This window comes from Sorex fumeus, unplaced genomic scaffold (genome assembly GCF_029834395.1).
Source record: "Sorex fumeus unplaced genomic scaffold, SorFum_2.1 ptg000009l, whole genome shotgun sequence".
Classification (NCBI taxonomy): Eukaryota; Metazoa; Chordata; class Mammalia; order Eulipotyphla; family Soricidae; genus Sorex; species Sorex fumeus.
The window spans coordinates 35670807-35698205 of NW_026606066.1; the positions used below are offsets into that span (position 1 = coordinate 35670807).

At 36.3% G+C, this 27399-nt stretch overlaps 1 protein-coding gene and 1 non-coding gene across 2 annotated transcripts in view; one reads left to right on the plus strand and one right to left on the minus strand.

Moving 5' to 3' along the window:
- PDE1A (phosphodiesterase 1A) overlaps window positions 1-26785 on the minus strand; it is a 103124-nt gene extending 76339 nt beyond the window's left edge. The window contains exon 1 of the mRNA XM_056110132.1: window positions 26671-26785. The gene's annotated coding sequence lies outside the window, so the exon portion shown is untranslated. The remainder of the gene's footprint in view (window positions 1-26670) is intronic.
- LOC130019877 (U6 spliceosomal RNA) lies at window positions 16591-16697 on the plus strand. Its single transcript, XR_008791931.1, has one exon. It is a non-coding gene; the product is annotated as a U6 spliceosomal RNA (small nuclear RNA).
- Window positions 26786-27399: the final 614 nt, after the last annotated feature.

Sequence of the window (27399 nt, forward strand, 5' to 3'; positions counted from 1 at the left end):
AAAAATAAAAACATAAATAAGGATGATGATAATGGATAGTTTTTAAAACTCATTTTAAGATAACTGAACCAGTGTAAATTGAATAGAAACAATGTCAGTTAAAAGTGAATGCTGAGGGACCAGAACAACATTACAGCAGGTAGGGCATTTGACTTGCATGTGGCAGACCCAGGTTTGATCCCAGGCACACCAGGTGCTTCCCCAAGCACCACCAGATAGAATTCCTGAGTGCAGAGCCGATGTGACCCCCCCCCCCCCGATTAAAAAATGCTTATAGGGCTAGAGAAATAGTATGTCTGATAAGTTGCCTTGCATGCAACTCATCTGAGTTTGACCTGGCTTTGATCTGGGTTTGATCCTCAGAACTCTGGATGGTTCCCTGAGCCCGGACCAAAGTGATCCCTGTGCACAGAGCCAGGACTAAGCCAGTAGGTGTGGTCCAAAAACAAACAAAAATCAAGATCTGATGGGCTGAAATTAAAAATAGCTGGATGAAGAAAATAAGTGAGTGAAGAGTAAGAAAGTGAAAAGGCACTGAAACCACTGCACTGCTCTTCATTGCATGTTTCCAGCAGGTAGCTTTGGTTGAACTGACCAGATGTAATAATTGCCTTTGCAGAGTGAACTGGGAAAGTGTCCTCATGTTAGAGCTGATCATTGACAGTGATCTATAACTTCTTTTTTTTCTTTAATAATGTTTATCTAATTAAAGAACTATGATTTATATAGGTAGCAATAATTGAATTTTAGGCATATAATAATTCAACACCAATTCCACCACCAATGCCAACTTCCCTCCACCAGTGTTCTCAAAGTCCAACTTCATCCCTCCTTCCACCTCCATGCCACACCAGTCACCTTGACAGGCACATTAAAAAGTTCAGTGGTTGCAGCTTAGATCTCATGCTTTCAATGTCATTAGTCTGTGCTTTGGATATATAGCTATACCACTCTCCCACATCACCATTATAACCGAAGCTGAGACTTATCTGGAACTTCTTAAAGGTTTGAATATATGAGACAGCATGCAAGCCCCTCAAAGTACAAAGGAGAAAGCTATACAGAGCAATTAATATTTGTCTCCACAAAGAACAAGTCATCAACTATGTTTTCTCGAATAGGGATCTATTACTTAATGCATCAGTTTAGTAACTTTTAGTTATTTTAGTACACTTCAGTTATGCCCTTTTGATTTTGTAAACCTTTTTGCACAGACTGAGACCTAAGGATAAAAGAGTCAAAGGAAGTAAGGTGGCCTACATGACAAAGCGTTAAAGCCCTTCTGAAAAGTCACACACTTTCTGGAGTGGTCAGGGTCATGGAAAGTGAAGCAGGAATGCAGAGTGGGAAGGACCCTCCATGGCAATGAATATTGGGGAAATAATAAAACCAACTGTCCTAAGGCTGCCAGAACCCACCCTGTGGACAAGGAATTACACCTGATTAGAACTCTATCTGGTACTAGCAAATATACAAAAAAGGCCCAACCCCCTTTAGAGAAAAGCTCTAGCAGAAACACAGGTCAGAATAAGAATATCAAAGAAGACCATCAACTGTTCCCAACACTACCCCTTTGCAACTACCCTAGCATTGGACTCTTAACTAGCTAGAAAGCTTCATGTGGGGCAGCTTGGGAGAAACCCTGTAAAAGTCAAGTTGAACAAAGGAAGCACACATATATGCTGCCTGAGCTCATATGTTGGTGCTGAGCACATGTGGTGCCCAAGCACATGTGTCACTAGCTTCTCCCCTCTTGAGATGTATACTTTCATATCTAATGATAGGATGTATATTGGGGCTTTCTCTCTCTACTTTGAAGAAGCTTATGTTCTTTCTCTCTTTCTTCCTTCCTCTTCTCCAGATCTTCCAAATAAGATCTGTTATACTTCCCAGCTTGTCTCCTCCTGAAATTCTTTGGTGAGAGGCAAAGAAGGAACTGAAATGCCTGGATAAGGTCTTGGACTGACTTTCCCTTCCTTCAAGGAGCAAAGTTCAAGGCTCAAGCAGACTCTTTTCAGTCCTAGATTTTCCTAGCCATTCCCTGGGTGTCAGAGATGGATCTAGAGAAAAGGGCAGATTTCCTTCTTGAGGCTACCACCACTCGCTCCCTGTAGGATGACATTGCTTTGTTCTTTCTCCCTTTCTCCACAAGGAACTTAGGTTTATTTATGTTACACCCATCACAGTGCTCCCGAATCACTCCCATTCCTTCATTTATCTATAACCACTTCTCTCTGCTCTCCTCCCCAACCAGTTAATCAGCTTTTCCCCCCTAATCAGTATTTGTTCATTTGTAAGGTCTGATCCTTCTAGGACACTGAAATTTTATTGTAAGTTAATATTGCCTTTCTCCTCTCCTTATGCCTTTTGAATAGTTTACCTTAAAGCAATGCCCTTTTTTGTATAGATACAGGAAGACCATTAACATTATGCTTTGTAATTCGATATGCCAGACATAGTAACAACAAAGACTCCGATGGAGATGTTACTGGGCCTGCTCAAGCAAATCGAGCAAATCGACGATCAATGGGAGGGCCTTTACCTTTTACCTTTGTACCTTAGGATTTAATTAGCTTTGAATATTATTCACTCCCAGGCATCTGCTTTCTCGACTTAAGCCTCAGTTGCCCTTAGTTCCTAACACCCCAAAAGCAGGGTCCCGATGAAGGACTGAATGGACCCAGGGCAAGCGGTGAGCTACTCTGGCATCAAAATGGGCCAGTTCAAAGTGCCATGATTCTTAACTATAAGTTAAGAGCTTGATCATAGACAGCTCCCCACTTCACATAAGTCACCCGGGGACCCTATCTGCTTAAAAGAGTGAATGAAAAAAAATTAAACATAAATTCCACTCCAAGTACCAGAACTCTCACTATGTGTCTCAAAAAATAATAGAGAACCAAATATTTCTGTTCCTATAAAATCACGTCTTCTATTTGTTTTTCTTTGTGATAAAGAGGATAGACACTTGTCAATATTTTATGGTAATAAGTAAGCATTAACACATTTAGAAAGTAGCTTAGAAAAATATGCACAATTTCAGTGCTGGAGTTACAAAAGTTTATATATATGAAAAATAGAAAAAACACACTATATTGTTAAAGTTGATAGTAATTAATATTTACATAATTTTAAACTTTTATATGGATCTTCTACATGATTTTGATTTATCCTTAATATGATAACATTGCAACTAAAAAATGTTCTCATTTCAAATTATACTCCCTAGTCTATTGAAGCAAGACACTACATTTTACTATTTTAAATACTAAGTATTTAAATATTATGCTATTTCGATTATTTTTCCATAGCATATAAAATCACAGAAGAAGACCAGTTAAATTGCAATCTGGTGATGTCACCATGCTCCAAGCATTATATTACCTTGTCTTATCAACTAAACTGTATCACTGTCACTGTCACTGTCCTCCCGTTGTTCATTGATTTGCTCAAGTGGGTCCAGTAACATTGAGACTTGTACTGTGTTTGGCATATAGAATACGTCACGGGTAGCCTGCTGGGTTCTCCGAGAGGGGTGGAGGAATCGAACTCGGGTTGGCCATGCTGGCTGCATGCAAGGCAAATGCCCTACCCCTACCTGCTGTACTATTGCTCCAGATACTCAAATAAGTAGAATAATAAAGAAGAGTGTTTGTTCATTGGTTCTTTGAAAATTTGATACTGATGATTTTAAAAAATAAAATAAATAAAATAAACTTTAAAAAATAAAAAAAAAATTTAAGACAGATCGCCAAAGATGGCAAAACATCAACTTACAGAAATGTGTCTATGTAGGGATGTGATAGTCAAGAGTTCTGACAATCCTTAGTTATGATTATGTCATTTATAGAAAAGAAAAACTAGATATTATCAGTGGCTTACAGTTAAATTAATTATGGTATGTAATAAAGAAAAAACTATTAAATAGAAAATTGGTAGGGCGTTTGCCCTGCACACAGCCAACATGGCCAACCCGAGTTCAATTCCTCTGCCCCTCTCGGAGAGCCCGGCAATCTACCAAAAGTATCTTGCCCGCATGGCAGAGCCTGGCAAGCTACCCCATGAAGATTTCGATATGTCAAACACAGTAACAAGAGAAGTCTCCAATGGAGACGTTACTGGGCCTACTCGAGCAAATTGATGAACAACAGGGTGAGAGTGACAGTGACAGCTATAAATAAAGAAGAAAAACAAATCTCAAAAATTACCTCTGTAAACGTTGATTTATAGAGGTAATGTGCTGGGTTTTAAAGCACAGTTATTTGGTCAAACACAATGTAAATGTTGTAGAGAAAGTATATTTTATACCCAGTTAACAATTAAATTAGTAGACTCAGAAAAAATCAAGCTATTTTCTATGATGTGAGTGACTTTAAGAATCCACAGAGGCTTTAAGAGAAAAGATGAAAATCCTCCAATGTGGGAGTTCATCTCCCTAACAACAACAACAGCAACCTCCACCCAAGGATGGGATATACCCCTAGGTAAAATAGTTTATGTTTTAGAACGTGAATGGTTTGCAAAAGTGCACCCAGGAGAGAATATCACAATAGAGAATAGATGACAAATACCTGCGGGCTGCAAATGTGAACAGGCAAGTATAGAATGAGAATCTTTAGGGTCTTTTAAATATAGGTGAAGCGTAGGCAAAAATAGAGTAGGAAGTTGTCAGGGCTTTATATTTTAAGGATACCTTCTGATAACTAGGTAAAATCCTCCAGCCTCTGTTCTTCATATACCTACTGAATGTTGATGTGTTTATTAAATGCCCTTACTGTCTCTGTCAACAATGGCTCAACTATTGGGAGACCAGTGAGTGGTGGGGGAGAAATATTATATATGTGAATAGCTGGGTTGACCTGACCAATGAGACCAAAGATGGCTGTCTGGGTGACCCGAAGTTTGGACAGTCCATGTGTGTTTGATTGTCTTCTTATGTGTTTATTTTTCTCATTCTCTGCAACCTAAACTTGCTTGATGGGGGTCAACACCAAAGGGAAGAAATTTTGCCTTCAGATTCAAGATTTTAATACTGATTCATGCCAAAATTTCAGGATGTTTCAGCCTATTTAAAAAGTCTTCAATGATAGATTTCCCCAAAATCATGTTAATTTAGAAAATTATATAAATATATATTTATATAAGATAAAAAGAATGTTTAATTATTCATGAGTACTAGTGATTATGTGAATCAAACTTATGGTTTTAGATATAATTAAAATGTATTCTTTATTTGTAAACTAAAACATATCTTTGAAGGGGCCCTCCCAAACAGTGCTCAGAGAATACTGGAATCACTCTGGGCCCAACTAAGGCTGACTAAGCCTGACTGCATGGAATGCATAGTTCAATGCTCTGGCCCAGAGATGTAGTGACAGTAGTGTCTACCCAGTGCTGGGTACAAGCAGGGCTATATGCAGTAGTGTTTGGGGGAGGATGCAGTGATGACCATCAAACTCTAAGCCTATACATGCTGGCCATGCACTCCAGCACTTCAAACTACAGTACTCCCTAAGATACAATTTTTAACCACAATGAACCTCACTGTCTTCTCATGTTTTAGCACATATTTTCCTTAAATTACTAAATAACATTTTAATAAAAGAATGTCTAAGTTTGTTTATTAATTCCACTATGAAGAACACCATGATCACTTTCAAATTTTAGCAACATGTTCATGCTGCTAAAATCTGAAAATTTGTGCTCATATTTTTTCAGCTTATTTGAGTAAATACTAAGGAGCACACACGTTGCATCATGAGATAAGGATTTAATTTCATTGAAAAAAATTACAAACTATCTCCAAAAGTGACTGTATCATTTTACTTTCTCACTAGTCAGCAAGGAATGGAAAAGGATGAATCAGTATCATCTCTTGCTTGGTCTACTGTAGTAACATATTCACTGGTCTTCTAGTTCTTACCGTAACCCTTCATATCTTCTATCTGCAATAAGAATGCCTATTATTGTGAAGTCAAGTATGCCAATGCCTAGAGTTATAAAGCCCTACAGACCTCATCAAAAGCCACGTCTCTATCTTTATCTTAACCAATGTAACCAATTTTACCTTACATTGCTAGTTTCTTCCCTGTTTTCAAACCTCCCAAGTCTGCTTCTGATACATTTGTTGTTCCCTCTATTAGAATCTTTCATTCAAGCAATTTGTGAAATTATCATTGTAAAGATTTTAATGACCCCCTGCCCTACTCAAATAAAAATACCATTTTTCTATCTATGTAGTCTAATTGGAGACTTTGTTGTTACTGTGTCTGGCATATCCAATACTCTCGGTAGCTTGCCGGGCTCTCCGAGAGGGGCGGAGGAATCGAACTCGGGTCGGCCATGTTGGCCACGTGTAAGGCGAACGCCCTACCCGCTGTGCTATCGCTCCAGCCCTATAGTTACTCTTGTGAGGACTCACCACCACTTGATATCACATTATGTGTTAATTGACTTGTTTATTCATTTTACATTTCATCCACAAAACTATAGACTTTTGAGTAGAGAGTAGTTGTTTTTGTGTATTGTATCATCAACATATATACCAGCACCTGGCATGGAGGATTAGTTTGATACTCTATACAATCTATTAAATGACTATAAATGTCTATATTTAAGCCTTTATAAATAATTAACATTGAGAGTGAAGTGAGGATGGAGATGTAGAAGAAATTTAAGTCTTTAGGGTCCCATAAATAAAAGTAGCACTGGTATTAATTCACAATCACCTTCTTAATTGACATTAGAATAATTGCTCCTTGAACAATCCCTTTATACCTATGCAAATTGTGGGGAAGTAGCAAAAATTTGGAGCGAAAAATAAAGTTTTCTGATAAAATTTTTAATTAGACGCATGGGTAAGATTTAAATGGTATGGCGGGTTGCAAATATTTAGCCCAGAAAATTAGCATTTTTACTAAAAATTAAAATTTTAATACTTATATATCAAGTGAAGTATGTAAAAAATTCATATGTTAGAAAAGATTCATTAAAATTATTATCTCAGTTTGAAGGAAGAAAGTTGTAAAGGTAGATGTCACTGTCACTGTCTTCCCGTTGTTCATCGATTTGCTCGAGCAGGCCCAGTAACGTCTCCATTGTGAGACTTTGTTGTTACTGTGTTTGGCAGGAAGCTTGCCAGGCTTTGCCATGCAGGCGAAATACTCTCGGTAGCTTGCCGGGCTCTCCAAGAGGGGCGGAGGAATCAAACTCGGGTCGGCCATGTTGGCTGCTTGCAAGGCAAACACCCTACCCGCTGTGCTATCACTCCAGCCCAAAGATAGATGAATGAAACCAAATTAAATAATTAACACACCTCTTATATTTCTTGATTATTAATTTAATTTTTACCTTCCAGGGTTTTGCTTATATATTCTGTTTTCCTTAATCTGAGCACAACAAAAGGGATCTGAGTTTTCTTTTGATTCCACTAGATAGAGAAGGAATAAAATCTATAGTCTAATATGAACTAATAACCTCAAGTTTGTTAAACAGACAACTACCATAAACAATTTCTATACATTTATTTGACACATAAAATATATGTATACTTCCATAAGGTTATGCTACTTATTAAACAAAGACTATATTTTGCCATCATTTATTTTTGTAACAAATCAACACAAGTAGGGTAATAAAAATGAGGTTCCAGATTCTATAATTTTTTTTCAAAAACCCAAAAGACTGATTGCTCTTTTTTCTAGTGTTAGATGACAGAATAACAATTCTGACAGGGGTGCTCTGACAAAAAATGAAAACCATGTGCTTGAGAACCTTAAAAGACAAAAATAAATCATTGGTACATTTTCCTTCAGAAGTTTTAAAATGAAATAAATAGTAAAGAAACTATAGGGAGGTGTGTGTAAATCTTATCACTGGGAACCTCTGACAAAGACTTCTACTGAATCTCAATGGCATTAAAAAAATAGAGTATAGTCTAAACATGGGTTTATGTTAATGGGGGATGAGAGGGTATTCAAGCTGTGAAAAGTGAACCTATCTAATCAGTATTCAGCTGATCCTTCGGAGCTATTTATGGTTCACAATTTCTCTTGAAATCAGATGACACAACTCCCAAAGGGCTTATATTTTGAACTAGAAAGTTTGCAGGGGGAGGGAATAAAGAAATAGGCTGCCACGGAAGGGGAGGTCATGGGAGCTTGACTCTTAAAGTTATATCAGTGAAAATCTATCTGCTCATAGTGGTCTTATATTCACAAAATTATTTCCAAGTAATTGGTTCAAATGTTATACCTATTAAACATTGAAATCCAGGTACTGGATACAGTAAGAAAAAACTGAATTAATGACTTTAATTTTTCTTCCCAATTCATAAAGATAAAGATAAAGATACAATTTGGTTTGCTTGTTTGTTTTCTTTAAGCCATGTTCAACTGTGTTAAGAATTTACTTCTGACTTCACGCTTAGGGATCAGGGGACATATGCAGTGCCAAGTATTGAACCTAGGTCAAGGGCAAGCAAAGCAAGCACCTATGCTCTCCCCAGGCCCTGAAGGACATATTTCAACAGGCAATTTGCTCATCATTTCTATCACTATTATTTGCTGATCACAGAATAGGAACACATTTCTCCCAAGAGCCAAACAATTACATACTTTAAAGTTATCTATCAAGTGAAAAGATGTTAATTAAGTTCTATCACCTCTTTTTTAATGTTTTTTTATTAGTGAAACACCATGAGGTACAGTTATAGACTTATAAATATTTGTGCTGCGTTTCAGTTAAACAATGATTAAGTACCCATCCCTCCACCAGCGCCCATCCTCTACCACCACGGGTCCCAGCATCGCTCCCACCCCCCATGCGCCCCATCCCACCCTACCTCTGTGACAGGGCATTCCCTTTTGTTCTCTCTCTCTCTCTCTCCTTTTGGGTCCTGTGGTTTGCAAGAGAGGCATTGAACGGCAATCATGTTTGGTCTATAGTCTACTTTCAGCATGGTTCTCCCATTCTGGGAGGATCCTCCCAACACCCTTTATTTGGTGCCACATTCTCTATCTTACTTTCCTTTTCCCCTAGCACGTGTGACTGGCCTCCAAGTCATGGAGCAAAATTCCTGATACTAATCTCGACCACTCCTGGGTGTTAGTCTCCCATTTTGTTACTTTATGTTCCCCTGATGAATGCAATCTTTCTGTGTCTATCCTGCTCTTACTGACTCATTTTGCTTAACATGATACTTTTCATGTAGTTCCACTTGTATGTAAATTTCATGATTTCATCTTTTCTAACAGCTACATAGTATTCCATTGTGCAAATGTACCAAAGCTTCTTTAACCAGTCATCTGTTCTCCTGCACTCAGGTTTTTTCCAGATTCAGGCTGTTGTAAAGAGTGCTGCAACGAACAAACAATTGCAGATGTCACTTCGACTATAACTTTTTTGCCTGTCTGGAATATATTCTCAGGAGTGATATTGCTGGGTCAAATGGAAGCTCAATTTCTAATTTTTTGAGAATTGTCCATACTGTTTTCCAAAAGGGCTGAACCAGTCGGCATTCCCACCAACAGTGAAGGAGTGTCCCTTTCTCACCACATCCGTGCCAGCACTGGTTGCTTTTGTTCTTTTGGATGTGGGCCAGTCTCTGTGGTGTGAAATGATATCTCATTGTTGTTTTGATCCACATCACCCTGATGATTAATGATGTAGAGCATTTTCTCATGTGCCTTTTAGCCATTCGGATTTTTTCTTTGCAAAAGTTTCTGTTCATTTCCTCGCCCCATTTTTTGATGTGGTTGGATGTTTTCTTCTTGTGGAGTTCAACCAGTACCTTGTATATCCTTGATATCAACCCCTTGTCGGATGTGTATTTGGCGAATACACATTGCCCATTTCCCATTCTGTAGGCTGTCTTTGAGTTTTGGTCACTGTTTCTTTTGAGGTGTAGAAGCTTCTTAGTTTAAGATAGTCTCATTTGTCTATCTTTGTTTTCACTTGCTTGGCCAGTGGCGTGACATATTTGAAGATACCATTGACTTCAATATCATGGAGGGGTTTTTTAATCCATTTCATAAAAGCCTTACAAGTTGAGTTCGAATTGAGACTTCTCAATTTATTATGTGGCAAGGATGGGTCAGCCAGCAAGCTATGATTTCCCTCTGCACACCTCTCTTCTGATTAGTCCCTCAGATATGAGCAGTGAAAACCTGTGTATGGTACTCCAGAAGAATCTCTATCGACCTGCTCAACTTTGAAAGTAACTGCTTCCTGGCTACACTTTGGAAATGGAAGGGTACCCATGTCAACAATGTCTGGGGAACTCGTGAGAGGAAATATCTAAAAGTTCCATTAACTGGGGAGGAAATCTTTGCTCAGAGAAACCTGGAGTATCTGATCCCAGAATAGCATATGGGAACTCAAGAGTAGGAGACAATTTCATGGTCTAACTGGGGAAGAAGGAGAGTTACATAGACTAATTTTTCTTTGTAAAGCAACTGGAACTGCTTTCCCCTTAGAGCAAATACATTCATTAACACTAACCTGTGTTTTCCCTTATACCTTAAAAACTACTTAACCTTCACTGAGTCTTCAGAACATAGGGATGACAACACTAGTTTTATTGTTTACTTTCTATGAACTAAACAAGAAATAAGCCTTACTATCACAAAATGAGATAAAATTATTATTCCCAGTTTACTTATAAATAAACTGAAGTACATTCAACTAACTGGTTAACTCAGATTCTTACAATCAAGAGTGATCATTCCAGTTTTAAAGCTCAAATCTATATATGTCAGATATGATAACTGCTGAGGATCCTTTGCCTTATATGCATGTTTTTCCTCTAAGTACCTACATTATCTCCACATTATCACAACAGGACAAATTAGGTACACACACGATTTTCAATGCTATAATGCGATGCTACTTCAATAAAATATTTCTTTAAAATGTAATCGTTTAAAAAACATTACTAATCACTGTTTTCGATCTTATTTCTCCTTAAATTTCAGAGTTAAAAATAAATGATTCTAAGATAATCTTACAGGCATTTTGCTCTCCAGAGAATTTTTTCTTGGAGGAAACTTGAAGTTGTTTCCCAAGACTATGCTACTGAATTATATTTTCACAGAGAAATATTGCTAGATGGTAAAATTTCAGGGTATTAAAATGTACAATAAGTTAAATGTCAGGACAGTAAAGATAATACATTTGAAATCCACATCATCTGGTAAGTAACCTACTTCTTAAAGGTTAAACATAGTTGAATTAATTCTTCCAGATCACCATCCAAACACATTTATTAGTTATTTATGTTCTTGTTCCTAAAATGATAAAAAATCAAAGATTCAAAAGTTCATTTCAATGGCTTTGGATATATTTTGGTTTGGGGTTAGAGAAGTTTTCTTTCCTTTTCTGTCTGCTAAATAGCTTTGTTCAATGTTCCCTTCAATTTTTAGTTCCTAGTTTTTCATGGTAAATAACCTAGTCTGAACATTTGAGTAGTCTAGTCAGTTATGCTGACATTAGTTGAGTTCCCAAGAGGCAAATATAGGCTAAAAGGGGATGAACTAAGGAGAGTGTTAAAGTTAAATTTTGCCTTCTCTAAGTTAAGGCCAAAGGAGAACTCTATGTATTCAACTAAAGAAAGTTGAGGAGGTCTCGTCCCTGAGGACAGGCAGAAAGGAGCCAGGGAGTATTTTGTGTAAAACTCTGTGAAAGAGTCAAGTTGTTAGAGTGTTAGAGTCAAGACTATATTTTTGTAATCATTTGGGAAATGCAAATGGAGGCAATGGGTAAGGCAGAAAACTCTTGGACCTCATGGATAACTTTCTTGGCTTAAGAAATTTCAGCCAAACTATTTGATTTTTTAATTTTTTATTTTTCACAAAGTCTTCCATTAATTACCAAAATTTCTAATTAAGAAAAATCATCTGAGGTAGGATAATTTTCTACTTAGTCAAATATCTGGCTTCATTATCCACTAACTTTGGGTCTTTGGGTCTTGGGCTAAGGGGGTAGGAAGTGGCAGGAGACTTTTTCTGAGTCTCAGTTTCTTTGTCAATAAATAAAGATAAATATAATAATGTTCTTAGTAGTGGGACTATGAGAGTGAAATGAATAAATAAACAGAAATCATTAAGAATATTTTTTTATCACAAAACAAGTCCTTAGTAAAATCTCAACTATATTCAGATTTGAGCTAGACAAAATTTTTTCTGTTTCTGACATGTATAAAAGGATGTATAAGGAGATGGAAGTGACTGAGACACTATGAAACTAAGATAGTTAAAATGGATTTAGGGAGGCCGAAAGATAATTTAAAGATTCTGTGTGTTACAAGATGTTGGTAGGGGGAATTACTTCAAACTAATTTAAAATCTTATCTAATTAAGTGGTAAATTCTCAAGGATAGGAAGTAGAAGAAAGATTTCCACATGCAAGGAGGGAGAAGAGAATAGGAACTATTGTTTAATAAATACAAAGTTTATTTGGGGATGATAAGAAAAAATGTAATAGTGATTATACTTTGAAGAGTATTGAAAAGTTACTTAATTCCAAAGAATGAGGCACTTCAAAATGGTTAAAATGGTAAATTCTGTCATATATATTTTAACACAACACGGAAATACCTACCTACTGTAGATCTCCGTGCCTCAGTTTCCAGGACCTATCGTGCATCTTTTAATTAGGGGATTTAGATAAATAAAAGAGCATTCCACCTCCATTTGTGTCCTTCCAAGAATTACCAAAAGGGTGGGGCTGTAGCCCATAGTTGAGAGCTATAATGAAGTCATCAGACAGAAACAATTATGCTGGACAAGACTGAGTGTTAAAAGTAGGTAAAGAGATATATCTGCAAGTCACTATGCCCAGAAGGAGAGAGAGAGAGAGAGAGAGAGAGAGAGAGAGAGAGAGAGAGAGAGAGAGAGAGAGAGAGAGAGAAATTGGGCATGGGAGAAAACTGGGGACACTGGTACTGGAAAATGTACACTGGAGAAGGAATGGGTGTTAGAACACTGTATGACTGAAACCTAATCATGAACAGCTTTGTAAGGGTCTATCTCACAGTGATTCAAGAAAATAATCTTAAAAATTTTTTAAAAAATTGAAAAAATAAAAATAAAAAATAGACAATAGCATACACACAGGTTGCCTGCCTCTACTTCATTCCAACTTGTTGATATGGGTCAATGCTACCTCGAATTAAATGTCTCTTGCATATTGTATGGTCCCATTCAATGATGAAATTACCTAGCTAAAAGATGTATTTGGTATCTGGTCATAGAATCACAATCTAAGGCAATGTCTGTACCAAACTCTTTAGATATCATTGTAAAATTGTAACCACTGAATTTATAAATTCTCTTTAAATGTCTATTCATTGTAGTCTTATTTTTAATCATCAAATACACTTTTCAAAATGTGTTTGCTAAACAAGCAGAATGTCCATCATCTGAGATTTTGTTAGAGATGGTCCCTAATGATTCTCCTCCAGACCTCTGATCTGGAATTTCTGGGACTGAGGTCTAGCACTCCTTTTTAACAAGCCCTTTAGATAATTCTGATCAACATTAAATCCGAGAAAAGCTTTCATCCATTTACTGCAGGCCAAGAGACATAAAGTCTTTGCCAAGAAAATGACACTTCATTCTCTTCCATGACATGGACTTAACAGCACTATATATTTCCATATCTTCATTATTTTTGATCAGAGATAGAGAGGTTGGTGAGCTATATGGAAAGAGATTGGCAGAAATCCTCATTAAAAATAATTAATTTAATATATGGCAGCTTTATTCTTGAATTTCTGAGAGTTCTCCATGCTTTATTCTTTAAGCATTGAACCGACAATATTCCCACCAGCAGTTGATGATAGTTCCTTTTTCAACACATTCCTGCCAACACAGATTGTTTCTAGATTTTTTTTTCGATATGCACTATTCTCACCAGTATGAAAAATCTCACTGTCATCTGATTTGGTACAGACATGCAGGCAAAGACTAAAATGCAGTAAGCCAGTGCCCACTCAGGATCCAAGTGTGCAATTACCAAACAGGGCTGGACAGGATGGAGTAGGACTCAGTGATGCAAAGAAGAGTAGATGGCCAGTTATTTCCACAATTTAAAGGGGACTAGTTACTGGGGTGGGCTAAACCTTTAGTGAATCCCATACTTTTTCAGTTGGTATGAAGGTGTGAGTTGGTGGTTAATATAAGCGGTCACATGTTTCTGTGGAAGGAGTTCCAAAATTATTTCAGGGTGAGGGCTTTGGGGCCTTTCATTCATGTGAAGCCAGCAGGAAGGCTGTAATGTGGACTCTCTACCAGTTTTCATGTGAATCAAACCTGGGGCTGAAAGGGCCTGAACCCAATGTGTACTGGGAACTTTCCAACCTCCCAAGATGGAAGCCCTTGGAGAGCCTCTTCTGTGGCCACTGTCCACCAACTCTCTCTTCAACCAGGAGTCCAAACAGGGCTAGGATCCAAGATGACTCAAATAAGGTTTGATATATTGCAATCCAAAGGGTTAAAATATTTCTACTAAAATCTGAGTTTCAAAATCTTTTTCCCATGGAAGGAAACAAGGTCTGGGCAGATGTAACAAAAGAGGGTAAATGAGTCAGAGCAAAGTTTCCATTCTTATAATTACCCAAAGATGCAAGAAACCTACACCACTCAAGAGAAGAAAGAAAGACCAGATACCATGAGAAGGCTGTTCCTTCTCAGATATTCTCAGATACCATGAGAAGGAACAGCCTTCTCATGTCATCCAAAGCAAAGAGTATCCTGAATAGGGTGATCACATAGCCCAAATAAGTTTTCAGACAGTTGAGTTGATTCCATATTTTGGCTATTAGAAATATTGTTGGGGGGCTGGAGCAATAGCACAGCGGGTAAGGCATTTGCCTTGCATGTGGCCAACATGGTCGACCTGGGTTCGATTCCTCCACCTCTCTTGGAGAGCCTGGCAAGCTACCGAGAGTATCTCACCCTCATAGCAAAGCCTAGCAAGCTCCCCGTGACGTATTCAATATGCCAAAAACAGTAACAACAAGTCTCACAATTTGATGTGAGACGTTACTGGGCACGCTCGAGCAAATCAATGAACAACGGGAGGACAGTGCTGCAGAAATATTGTTGCAATAAATGCAGGTATTTATATATCTTTCCAAGTAAATGTTTTTTTTTTGTTACTGAGATGTAAGTTAAGGAGAGGAATCCCTTGCTCTTGATCATGTGGTAATTATATTTCTTATTTTTAAGATATTTTCATAAGTTTAATAAAGGCTGAATCACACAACAATATCACCAAAAGTCAATAAGAATTTTCTTTTCATCAAACATTCCCACTAACACAAGTTATTTCTAATCTTTTTGAAAGTAGGTGACTGTCACTAGTGTGAGTTATATATCACTGTCATTTTGATTTGCTTTTTTCTGATAATAAATGATTATGAAATTTTATCATATTATATTTGACCATATGCATGCCTATGAAGGAGTATTTGTTCAGCTCTTTAGTTCAATTTTAAGTGATTTTTTGTTGTTAAATATTGTGAATATCTTATACATTTTGAAAAGCAGTTTTTTGTCAGGTGTATGGTATGTGAATATTACCCTACATTCAGTAAGGTGTCTTGGTTATTCAGTCATTTTATTTTAAGAGGAAACACATTTTAGATTGACATAGATCCATTTATTTATTTTTGCTTTAGTTTTCTTTACCAACATTGATCATTGAAGACAATTTTGAATTAAATATAATAAAAAAGTCTGCTTATATTTTCCCAGATATATTTTACATGTTAGGTCTAATATTGAGGTCTTTAATCTACTTTGAGTTAGTTTTTGAGTATGATGTGAGGAGTGCTTCAGTTTCATTCTTTAGCATGTGGTTAACCAGTTTTCTTAGAACAATTTACAAAAAATGTTTCCATTGATCCATTTAATATGCCTACATCTTTTGTTATAAATTAACTGTCCATACATACAATGATTTACTTCTGAACTGTTAATTCTATTTCAGTTATCTGAGGTTGGCTTTGATGTCAATACAATACTGCTTTGATTACTATGGGTTTAAAGTGTAGTTTAGTATTAGGGACTGCAATATATTATCCCACCTTATTTTCCACTCATAGCACAGCGGTAGGGCGTTTGCCTTGCACGCAGCCAACATGGTCGACCTGAGTTCGATTCCTCCGCCCCTCTCGGAGAGCCTGGCAAGCTACCGAGAGTATTCGATATGCCAGACACAGTAACAACAAAGTCTCCAATGGAGACGTTACTGGGCCCGCTCGAGCAAATCGATGATCAACGGGAGGGCCTTTACTTTACTTACTTACTTTACTATTTTCCACTCATATTTGCTTTATTTGGAAAGTATGTGATTTTTATATGATTTTTAAAAAAATTTGTTTCATGTGCTTAAAGAATTTCTTTGGAATTTGGATAGGAATTTGGATAGGAATTGTAGGGATCAATGTATTTTTTGGATAACCTGAAAAATTTAACCCATTCATTTGTTTATCAAAAGATAGATAATGAATTATAAATAGATAAATTAGAAACAAAAATTGCATTAGGATTAATCTGAAGTGTTAGAGATTAATAACTTTAAGAGCTTGTGCTCGCTTCAGCAGTACATACACTAAAATTGGAACAATACAGAGAAGATTAGGATGGACCCTGCACAAGGATGACACGCAAATTCATGAAGCATTCCATATTTTTATATACAAGACAACAGTAGAATTGTACAAGAAAAAACCTCCAACCCCATCAAAAAATGGGGAGAAGAAATGAACAGAAGTTTCCTCAAAAAAGAAATACAAATGGCCAAAAGGCACATGAAAAAATTCTCCACATCACTAGCCATCAGGGAGATGCAAATCAAAACAACAATGAGATATCATCTCACACCACAGAGATTGGCACACTTTGAAAAGAACAAAAGCAACTATTGCTGGTGTTGATGTGGGGGAAAAGGGACACTCTTTCACTGTTGGTGGGAATGCCCACTAGTCCAGCCTTTCTGGAAAACAATTTGGACAGTCCTTCAAAAACTAGAAATTGAGCTTCCTTGTGACACTGCAATACCACTTCTGGGAATATATCCTGAGGATGCAAAAAAGCACAGTAGAAGTGACATCTGTATCTATATGTTCATTGCAGCACTGTTCACAGTAGCCAAAATCTGGAAACAATGCAAGTGCCCTAGAACAGATGACTGGTTAAAGAAACTTTGATACATCTACGCAATGAAATACAATGCAGCTGTCAGAAGAGATGAAGTCATGAACGTTGCTTATAATTGGATAGACATGGAGAGTATCATGCTAAGTGAAATGAGTCAGAAAGAGAGGGACAAACATAGAAGGACTGCACTCATTTGTGGAGTATGAAACAACATAACATGACGCTGACACCTAAGGATAGTAGATACACAGGACAGATAGATTGCTGCATAGCTGGAAGTCTGCCTCATGAGCAAAGGGGAGAAGCAGCTGGAATAGAGAAGGGATCACTAAGAAATATGTGTCAAGAGCAAGTCCCATCAATCCTAATTCAATAGGTAAATGTTTTATTTTCCTTAACAAAGGAGAAAGTTGGCTGATTCCAGTAGGCATTTTTATTTAATTAGCAATATAGTTGCATTAGTTTTTAAAGCCAAATTCAGTTACAACAATATGCATAGAAAAAGAACCACAAAACTCATTTTCTATGGAGAGGAAACTTTTTGCCATTACCAACATCAGTCTCATTAGCCAAAATTGTACCACCACATGTCCATGTACAAGCTTAAGGGTTAGGGAATTGGAGACTAATTACTGATCTAACTTAGAATTTATTCAGTCTGAGATTTCTGTAAATTACTAGGAATTATAGAAGAATCACGTGGCTTTGCAGAGAGGAGATGATAGTGGGGGTTGGGAAATAGAAGAGAATGGATTTTGGGTACTCTGTACTTAAGTTTGAACTCATTTTTAACTTATTTCTGATACTTAATATTTACACGGTCTTGTCACTGTCACTGTCCTCCCATTGTTCATCGATTTGCTCGAGCAGACCCAGTAACGTCTCCATTGTGACAATTGTGACTGTGTTTGGCATATTGAATATGTCACGGGTAGCTTGCTAGGCTTTGCCGTGAGGTGAGATACTCTCGGTAGCTTGCCAGGCACTCCGAGAGGGGTGGAGGAATAGAACTCGGGTCCTAAGCAAGTCAATATTTTTTTGGACTCAAATTTATTAACTTTATGGTAAAAATATTGTGAGTATATTCACAAGATTTTAAAAGAATTCTATACTATCCACATGTGCAAGTTAAATAATATACTACTTTGAAAATAATTGAGTACCAAAAAAGTAATTAAATTAATATTCATATAATTTTTATGAACGATCATTTAAGCATATCTTTTTAAACATAGGAAATGATTTTTTTTTGCATTTTATTTACCCTGAATGACATAAATAGTGAAATCTTATACATGAAGGTCTTTTGTGTTTCAAAAGATTTGAACAAAGTTTCTTCCCTTTTTATAAATGGAAAGTTTTTGAAACTTTGTCAAAAGTAACACACCACAGATGGACAGAATATACAAAAATCAACCGAAATGTACTGCTACTTTTTCTTAGTCTGGTTTTCACATTTTGTCTACAGAGTGAGAACAGCCTACAAACATAGCACTCCAGACAGCCACCCCTCCCTACAATTCACACCATGAAAAATGAAATTCATAAAAATCATAATTTGCTTTTAAAGGATTCACTGAACTCAAGCAATGTCTTAGCAATATCCCTCAAATATTTGCCATATAGAAATAATTTAAGATATACATTTATAAATCCTCCTACTTATAAATCCTTCTCATCCCCAATAATCAAATAAGTATCCCCCTCCTGTCATCCTCCCAGTAACCAGGATAGCTTAGACAAAAACAGGTATATACAAAGAAATTATTTTCTTTGCTGTTTTGAGTCACACCCGGAAATGCACAGGGGTTACTCCTGGCTCTGCACTCAGGAGTTACTCCTGGTGGTGCTCAGGGGACCATATGGGATGCTAGGAATCGATCCCTGGTCGGCCGCGTGCAAGGCAAATGCCCTACCCGCTGTACTATCTCTCCAGCCCCATATACAAGGAACTTTGAAACTATGGGCCGAACCACAGAATTCTAGTAGAAGTGATAGATTAAAGACTCTAACTTCCAGAAGTTGTAGAGACAGTACAGAGGGTAGGGTCTTTGCTGGCACACAACATACTTGGGTTTGATTATTAGCCAACACCCCATTTGGTCCCCCAAATTGGCCAGGAGTGATCCCTTAGTGTAGAGCCAGGAGTAAGCACTGACACAGACAGATGTGGTGCCCAAACCAAAAATTATTAGCACATCAGGTAGGGCGTTTGCCTTGCACGTGGCTGACCCAGGTTTGATTCCGCCGCCCCTCTCGGAGAGCCCAGCAAGCTATCGACAGTATCTCGCCTGCGTTGCAAAGCCTGGCAAGCTACCCGTGATGTGTCTGATAAGCCAAAAACAGTAACAACAAGTCTCACAATTTGTTGTGAGACGTTACTGGTGCCCGCTTGAGCGAATGATGAACATTAGGAGGACAGTGCTACAGTGATACCTTTCATATCAAAAAACAATTATTATAGAAAAACATCTTGGCCCTAGGTTTATCATTAGTAGGAGTAAAGCCAAATTAAGAATACTACTACTTGGGGGGAGGGATAGGAGAGCGGGTAGGGCATTTGCCTTGCATGTGGCCGACCCAGGTTCGATTCCCAGCATTCCCATATGTTCCCCAGAGCACTGCCAGGAGTAATTCCTGAGAGAAGACCAGGAGTAACCCCCATGCATCGCCAGTATGATCAAAAAAGGCAAAAAAAAAAAAAAGAATCCTACTACTTGGATGCTAGTCCTATGTTCTTTTTTTTTTTTTTTTTAATTTGAGGGGGAGGCATATGCACCAGTGCTCAAGGGCTATTCCTTACTCTGTGTTCAGGAGTGCCCCCTGGCAGTGTTCAGGGGACCATATGTGCTGCTAGAGATTCACACCAGTCCAGGCTTCCACAACCACATGCAAGGCAAATACTTATATCCTATACTATCTTTGAGATGCTAGTTGGACACAATTATTGTTTTTATGAATCATTACTATTCTTCATTCCATATTAATTCTTATTCTTCAATAATCTTGATGTTGGTAAATTATCTCTACTGAAAAGTAGCATTTGCTACATTTTGATACTCCATTTTCTAGAGACATCCTCCTGTTTCTAAATCCATTCTTTCTAAATCTCTTTAATAGATACATGCATATCTTTAAATATGTGTTCCTCTATAACTACCCTTAATTTTCTTTGTTACAAGTGTTTTTATTTTATTTATTATATCAAAGAGCTCTGATTTAAAAAGTCATTGGTAATTGATTTTAGGTATATAATATTTGTTCTTAATTTTCTTCCATTTCACAATTATTATTTAATACTCTTTCCTGACTCTAGTCAATAAATTAACAATACAGGTTACAATTTATATTGAGATAAGCAACCAGTTGCTTTGAAAACCTTAGTGCTAGCAAGTGAAAAAAAATTTTCAAAGTAAAAAATTAATTTGTGTATTATAGAGGCTGGAGCAATAGCACAGTGGGTAGGGCATTTGCTTTGCACACGGTCGACCCGGGTTCAATTCCTCTGTCCTCTCAGAGAACCTGTCAAGCTCCCAGTGGTGTATGTGATATGCCAAAGACAATAACAACAAGTCTCACAATGAAGATGTTGCTGGTGCCCGCTCCAGCAAATTGATGAACAATGGGAGTATAGTGCTACATTATAGAGACTTCATCTCCCCACCTCTGGAACAAATAGTTCTTTTGTAATATGAAAAATATTCTGATAATATCTTTCAGTAACAGAAAACTAAAATGAAGACCCTAATCTGTTACAAAGGGCATGACCTGCCATAGGGGCAGAGTGGGATGGGGGGTACAGTAGGTGGGAGGGATACTGGGATCAGTGGTGGTGGAGAATGGGCACGGGTGGAGGGATGGGTAACTCGATCATTGTATAACTAAAACCCAAGCACAAAAATTTATAAGTCTACAACTGTACCTCATGGTGTTTCACTAATAAAAATTTTTAAAAAAAGAAAAATTTAACTCAAAAAAATAGAATTAAATTGAATGCAAAAGGACTACATCTCTTAATAGTAACGAACATGCTTTTCCCATAATGAGTACAGCAGTATCACTACAGGTTATGTGTTCTCCAGAAAAAATAAATGTTTCCCAAAATATAAATTTACATCACCTTGTCTTTGAACATACCCTTTTCTTCCTCTTAGCCTGATTACTTGAAATTCTGAACTCAGGATATGAAAATATGTTTAAAGTCTCTACAAGAGAATGGCTACTGGCTTCCTTAGAAAGTTCTTCAAACTTAGTGTGTGCTAGAGAACCTTTATGAAACGAATTGAGTTGTGGCTTGTGACAGGATATTTTAGAAAAGACAGTAACAGTTAAAGTTGATTGGAGCTCCATTTGGGGAATATGTAGAGACTGGGATTCTGATTGAAAGCAATATGTTTTTACAGAATGCTGTATTTGAGCTGGAGCGATAGCACAGCGGTAGGGCGTTTGCCTTGCACGCAGCCAATATGGCCGATCCGAGTTCGATTCCTCCGCCCCTCTTGGAGAGCCCGGCAAGCTACCGAGAGATCTCACCCTCACGGCAAAGCCTGGCAAGCTCCCCGTGACGTATTCAATATGCCAAACACAGTAACAACAAGTTTCACAATGGAGACGTTACTGGGCTCACTTCAGCAAATCGATGAACAATGGGAGGACAGTGCTACAGTGGTACTGTATTTGAGGGGAAAAAAGGGGTCCAAAAAAGGTCTATCAGCAAATTGATGCCACAAAGGTGAGTGCCTAGGAAATAAATAGCCAGGAATGGTTGTTAAACTAAGTAAACATTTTCTGGGATTTATCAAATTTTCAGATGTGAATATATTGAAACAGAAAATGATCTCAAAAATTACACTGAAATAAAATTTGTAAAGCTGAAAAAAAAATCTGAAACCTAGATTGGAAAGAAATACAACAGGTAGAGTGTTTGCCTTTGATCAGTCAACCTGGGTTCCATATCTTGCACTGCATATGGTCCCATGAGTTCCATAGAGTGATCCCTGAACACAGTTCCAGAAACAATCCCTGAGAACTGCTGGGTATAGTTCAAGAAAACAAAACACAAAAAAAGACCTAAGATCCATATAATTTCCCAAATCACCTATTTATATAGCTCTGTTACTGTGCTCCACTGCTTTTACATCAAGCATATTCCAGTTTCCTTATTAAAATAATGAGGGGTGGTGATGGTGCATGAACCATAATAGATCTTACCAGAAAACAAAACTCATTAACATTAAGCCTTAGTTTCAAGTCCAATTAAACATATCTTGAAATTTGGAATTTCGAATGTGTGCAATTCTTGGTCTATTACTTCCTTTGCATCTGACTTTTCTCTGCTTTTACAGTGATCTCCTGGAATGTGTCAGTGTGGTTGGGTTGCTCTCCTAGTTTCCAATCTCCCTGCTTATTCTTTGTAGAACTGTTTTTTGTGCTTGGCTTATCTAAACATATCTTGACATATTTTTAGTCATGAACTATCTTCATGCTTGTACTTCTGATTCTTATAAAACAGTATGCTTGATATTTATTTCAGGATTTTAATTGAGTTCTGCTTCATGAGTAAATGTTGCCCGATAAATCTCTGTATAATTGGTGATTTCAAAGACTTAGAATATCATGTTAACTTCTTAAAGTGCAGATAGGCATCCATATATTATCACTAAGATGTATCTCTCACAATTACTGATTATTCATCTTAATAAGGAATCAAGTAAAGATTTAAATTTTATTTTATTTTAAACAATTTTTGTTTGGGAGTCACATCCAGTAGTGCTCAGGGCTTATTTCTGTTTCTGCACTCAGGAATCACTGCTTACGGGGTTCATTGGGATGTTGGGAGTTGAACCCAGGTTGGCCACATGCCAAACAAATGCCCTAATAACTGTACTATCTCCCTAAGCTTCTAAAAACTATAATTTTTAATGAAGATGAGCATACTATTTAAGTTTCCTGTCCATCTGTTTGTACTTTACTTTTGTTAATTAGTCACTAAAGAATTTCAGGATAAAAACTGTACTTTACAGAATAAAAAAAATGCCCCCAGGTTATTTTTTGATATCTTCATTTGAATATTTAAATTATAAATTGTAATGTATTCTATATTCCACGTTTTTTATTTTATTAGTACTATAAATAATGTTTATTGTTTAACTTTTATTTTATAAGGTAGAATACATTTAATCTTATGATTAACCCTACGGGGACAATTTGACATTTTTCTTATTTTATAGCTAATAGAACTGGGATTTACAGAAATTTAGTGAATTTAAAATATGAAAATAGTGAGTAGTGTACACAGGCTTTGAATAGCACTTCTACCTTAACTCATAGGCTCTGTTCTAACTATGTAATCATAAAGCTAGAGTAGAATCACATTAACAAATTTCAGTTATGAGTAGTATTGTGAGTATTGGTAAGCATAATGTCAATTTCTGAAAATACAGCTCCCAGTCAAATGCACTTGACTAGAGAAATTAACAAAGTCAAGGATGCTGCTTTTCTTGGCAGAGTCCCAATCCAAAAAATCACAATCAAAAAATTTTGGCCACAAATTTCTGAATGACAACTGTGTGACCTTGGGAAACAATATTCTCCAGGGATTTGTCTGAAAGCAGGACTCATAAAATATTGGCATTTGTATTTGAAATGTTTTGTTTAAAAATAAAAGTTATATTCACTAGGGGATTGTGTTAAAATTCCTCAAAGATCAGTATTCAAGTCCTATCAAAATATTTGTTTTAATTTCTCTCACTTAATCACCTTTTAAGCGATTTTTCATGTTGTCTGAAGCTTTGTAGGAAAATATGCTTGGGCATGCATGTGATGTGTGTATATATAATTTTACACAAGTTATAATTTCTATGTTGTCAAGTTTTATTATATGTTGGATGTTTTCTGCTGTCTAATCTTAATTTCAGAAACAAAGACTTCTCAAAGTATTCACAGAAACATTATTTACTCTAGAAAAAGATTTCATCAAAATACATCTCAGAAATCAGTAGTTTTTTTTCAAATTTAAAGTTAGAAACCAAATGTTTTCTAGTTTCTCAATCTTGTAAATCTTCTGCTTCACTAATGTAATTTAGTGATCATATGAATTTATCAACAACATAAAACTTTACTGCTATGTAGCGAAGTTTCAGGAAAGCAAACCATATCAAATATTGTTGCTCTAAATTTTTTAAGCTGATTACAAAATTATAACCATGGACAATATATGCAAAATAATTTTAGGTCTCGAGCAGGCCCAGTAACGTCTCCATCGTGAGACTTGTTGTTACTGTGTTTGGCTGGAGTGATAGCCCAGCGGTAGGGCGTCTGCCTTGCACGCAGCCAGCCCGGCTGAGCCGGGTTTGATTCCTCTGCCCCTCTCGCAGAGCCTGGCAAGCTTCCGAGAGTATTCAATATGCCAAACACAGTAACAAGAAGTCTCACAATGGAGATGTTACTGGGCCCGCTTGAGCAAATCGATGAACAACGGGAAGACTGTGACAGTGACAATTTTAGGTCTAACTGGTGGAAAGATTTAATCAGAGATTCTCCAGGAAAAAAATCCTTGTTTGTCACATTTGCCAACTTTAATGATTTATATACTTCCACTATTGCCAGTTTTAGGTTACCAACATGCCATCACTAAATGAAATAAAATTTTGAATAACACAAGGTCTGCCAACTCTGGCTAAATGTGATCTTATGTCAAAATTTTATTAACTTTCTAAAATCTCCTTTTAGTAAGATGTTACCCAAAAAGGTATATATCAAAATTGTGCTTAATAGTCCAGGCCCTACAATGCCCTAACTGTTATCTCTCTTACCAAGTTTAAATTATGCAAATTTTCTGTGACTATATGTACTCATGGTTATAACAAAGTTTCTATCTCAGTTATTCTTATGATGATTAAATAAACTAGCACTTTAAAATGTTTCAACAAGTTCTTGGCACTTAGCAATATGTACTAAAATAATTGCCTATTAGTAATACATGATCGCTATTGTTTTTCTCAGTATTTCCAATTTCAATTATCCGAATTTTCTACTCATTATTATATAAATATTTCAGAGATCATACTTCTTAAGAGCAATACCAATAAAAGAAGAAGTTATAAACAGAAAAACACTAAACAAGAAGTTATATTTTAGTTTCTAGTACCAGTCTTGCTGTAAGTCCTATGACTTACACTTTAGGCAAAGCATTTCATGGCTAAAATCTTTAGTTCCCTCATAGAGAGAACTCAACAACTCTTCAAACTATATAAGATTGTGAAAAGACCAATAGAAAGTAGTAAAACAAGGAGAAATTGAAATATGGTACAAATATGGGGTATTGCTATTAATCTAATTAAAAACCATAATGTCGTGCATGAATCATTAAAATAATAGGCTACAAGCTTTGTATAACCTAAATAAAAAAATATTAGTGAGTGTTTCTGGTAAAATAGATTATACTTACACAATAAATAGGTAAGCATATAGTTTTCTGCGAGAATAACAATTTTTTATGAAAATGAACTATTATTTGAATTTTATGCTATTCAAATGACATACTGTATCAAATTTAGTTAACAATATGCATGAAATTATAATTTTGAGGGGAAGGAATCAAACAAACACAAACACTGTCCTCCCGTTATTCATCGATTTGTTCGAGTGGGCCCAGTAACATCTCCATTGTGAGACTTCTTGTTACTGTGTTTGGCATATTGAGGGGAAGGAATATAATAGAAAAATTAAATGTGCTATGTAATAATAACCTAGCATAAATTAATATTGCATAAAATAGTGACTATAAGATGATATACTTAACCAAATAAGAACATTGGCATTATCCCATTATAAGGTAAATAATGTAATTATTCAAATAATTATATTTTAATTTTAAAAGTGGGAGGCAGAGGCACAACTGGTGTTTCTCAGGTGATAAATCTGGCGGTACTTGGGGAAGCATATTGCTAGGAATTCAAATTAGGACTCCCACACTTCCATATGTAAAGCAAACACCTCAGCACTTTGAGGCATCTTCCTTTCCCTCTCCCCCAAGTAAGTTTTATTTTCTGTCTACTAGTTAAGAAGCTAGATTTAGATGATTATCAAAACCCATTTTGGAACAATCCCTTAGCAAGTCTTAGAGAAAAGATACAACTCACGAGAATGAGTGGCCATTTAATACCAATTTTCTGACAGTGGACTCAGAACTAAAACATTGTATTGTATCAGAAATTGTATCAGTACAACCCACATCTATCTGAACACTTTCATTTATAAAGTTAATGACTCCATTGTTTGACTAATTTTTGTTATGAAAAATGCTGACTAACATATGCAATTTTTAAAAAAATCATAGTCCAATTAAATAGCTCCATGAAAGAGTCTTTTAAAAATTAGTACAATTTTAATTTTTTTTTACTAAAATGTGCTAACCTTATAATGGAGATAAAGAATGATTAGAAAAGTGGTATGAGTTTGAGCGAGGAAAAGAAGACAAAAGACAGAAAAGAAGAATAAAACTTACCTTGTTTCATCAATATAAACTGCTTCCAAAACAGATGCTGCATATTCGATATTTTTCTTTAAGTCTACAACATTCACATCACCTTTTTCCAGCTGTTTTACTAAGCATCTTAGTCTGTTGCAGAAGAGTGGCCAAAATAAAAAGAGAGAAAAAAAATAGTTTACTTTAACAATGTTGGAAGTAATTCAATGTCAAATATAAAAGCCAAGCAAAACAAAGTTAACTTAAATTTTAGGTCATCAAATAAGGACATTTCCAGATCTGCTCTGGTGTTATCAATATTGATCTTTCACTTACTGTCACTGTCACTGTCCTCCCGTTGTTCATCGATTTGCTCAAGCGGGTCCAGTAACAGCTCCATTGTGACAATTGTTACTGTGTTTGGCATATCGACTACGTCACGGGTAGCTTACCAGGCTTTGCCATGATCTTTCACTTAAATAGCACTAAAATTACATCCACCTCTCAATAACTGTATATACTGTTGTTTGCCAAGGCACTATATTTCAATTATAGTATTTATGACAATTCAAGAAAATTTGTACATTTTTTAAAGGTAAATTCAGAACATTGGAAGTTATTATTATATGCCTGATTCACTTCAGATTTTTGCTCTAAGGGAATAGTGAAAAGTGATTCTTTTGACTGAAACTCCAGCAAATATTAATTAAAAATTAAATACAAAAATTTTAATAAAGTATAATTAAAATATGTGTGCTTACTGTTTTT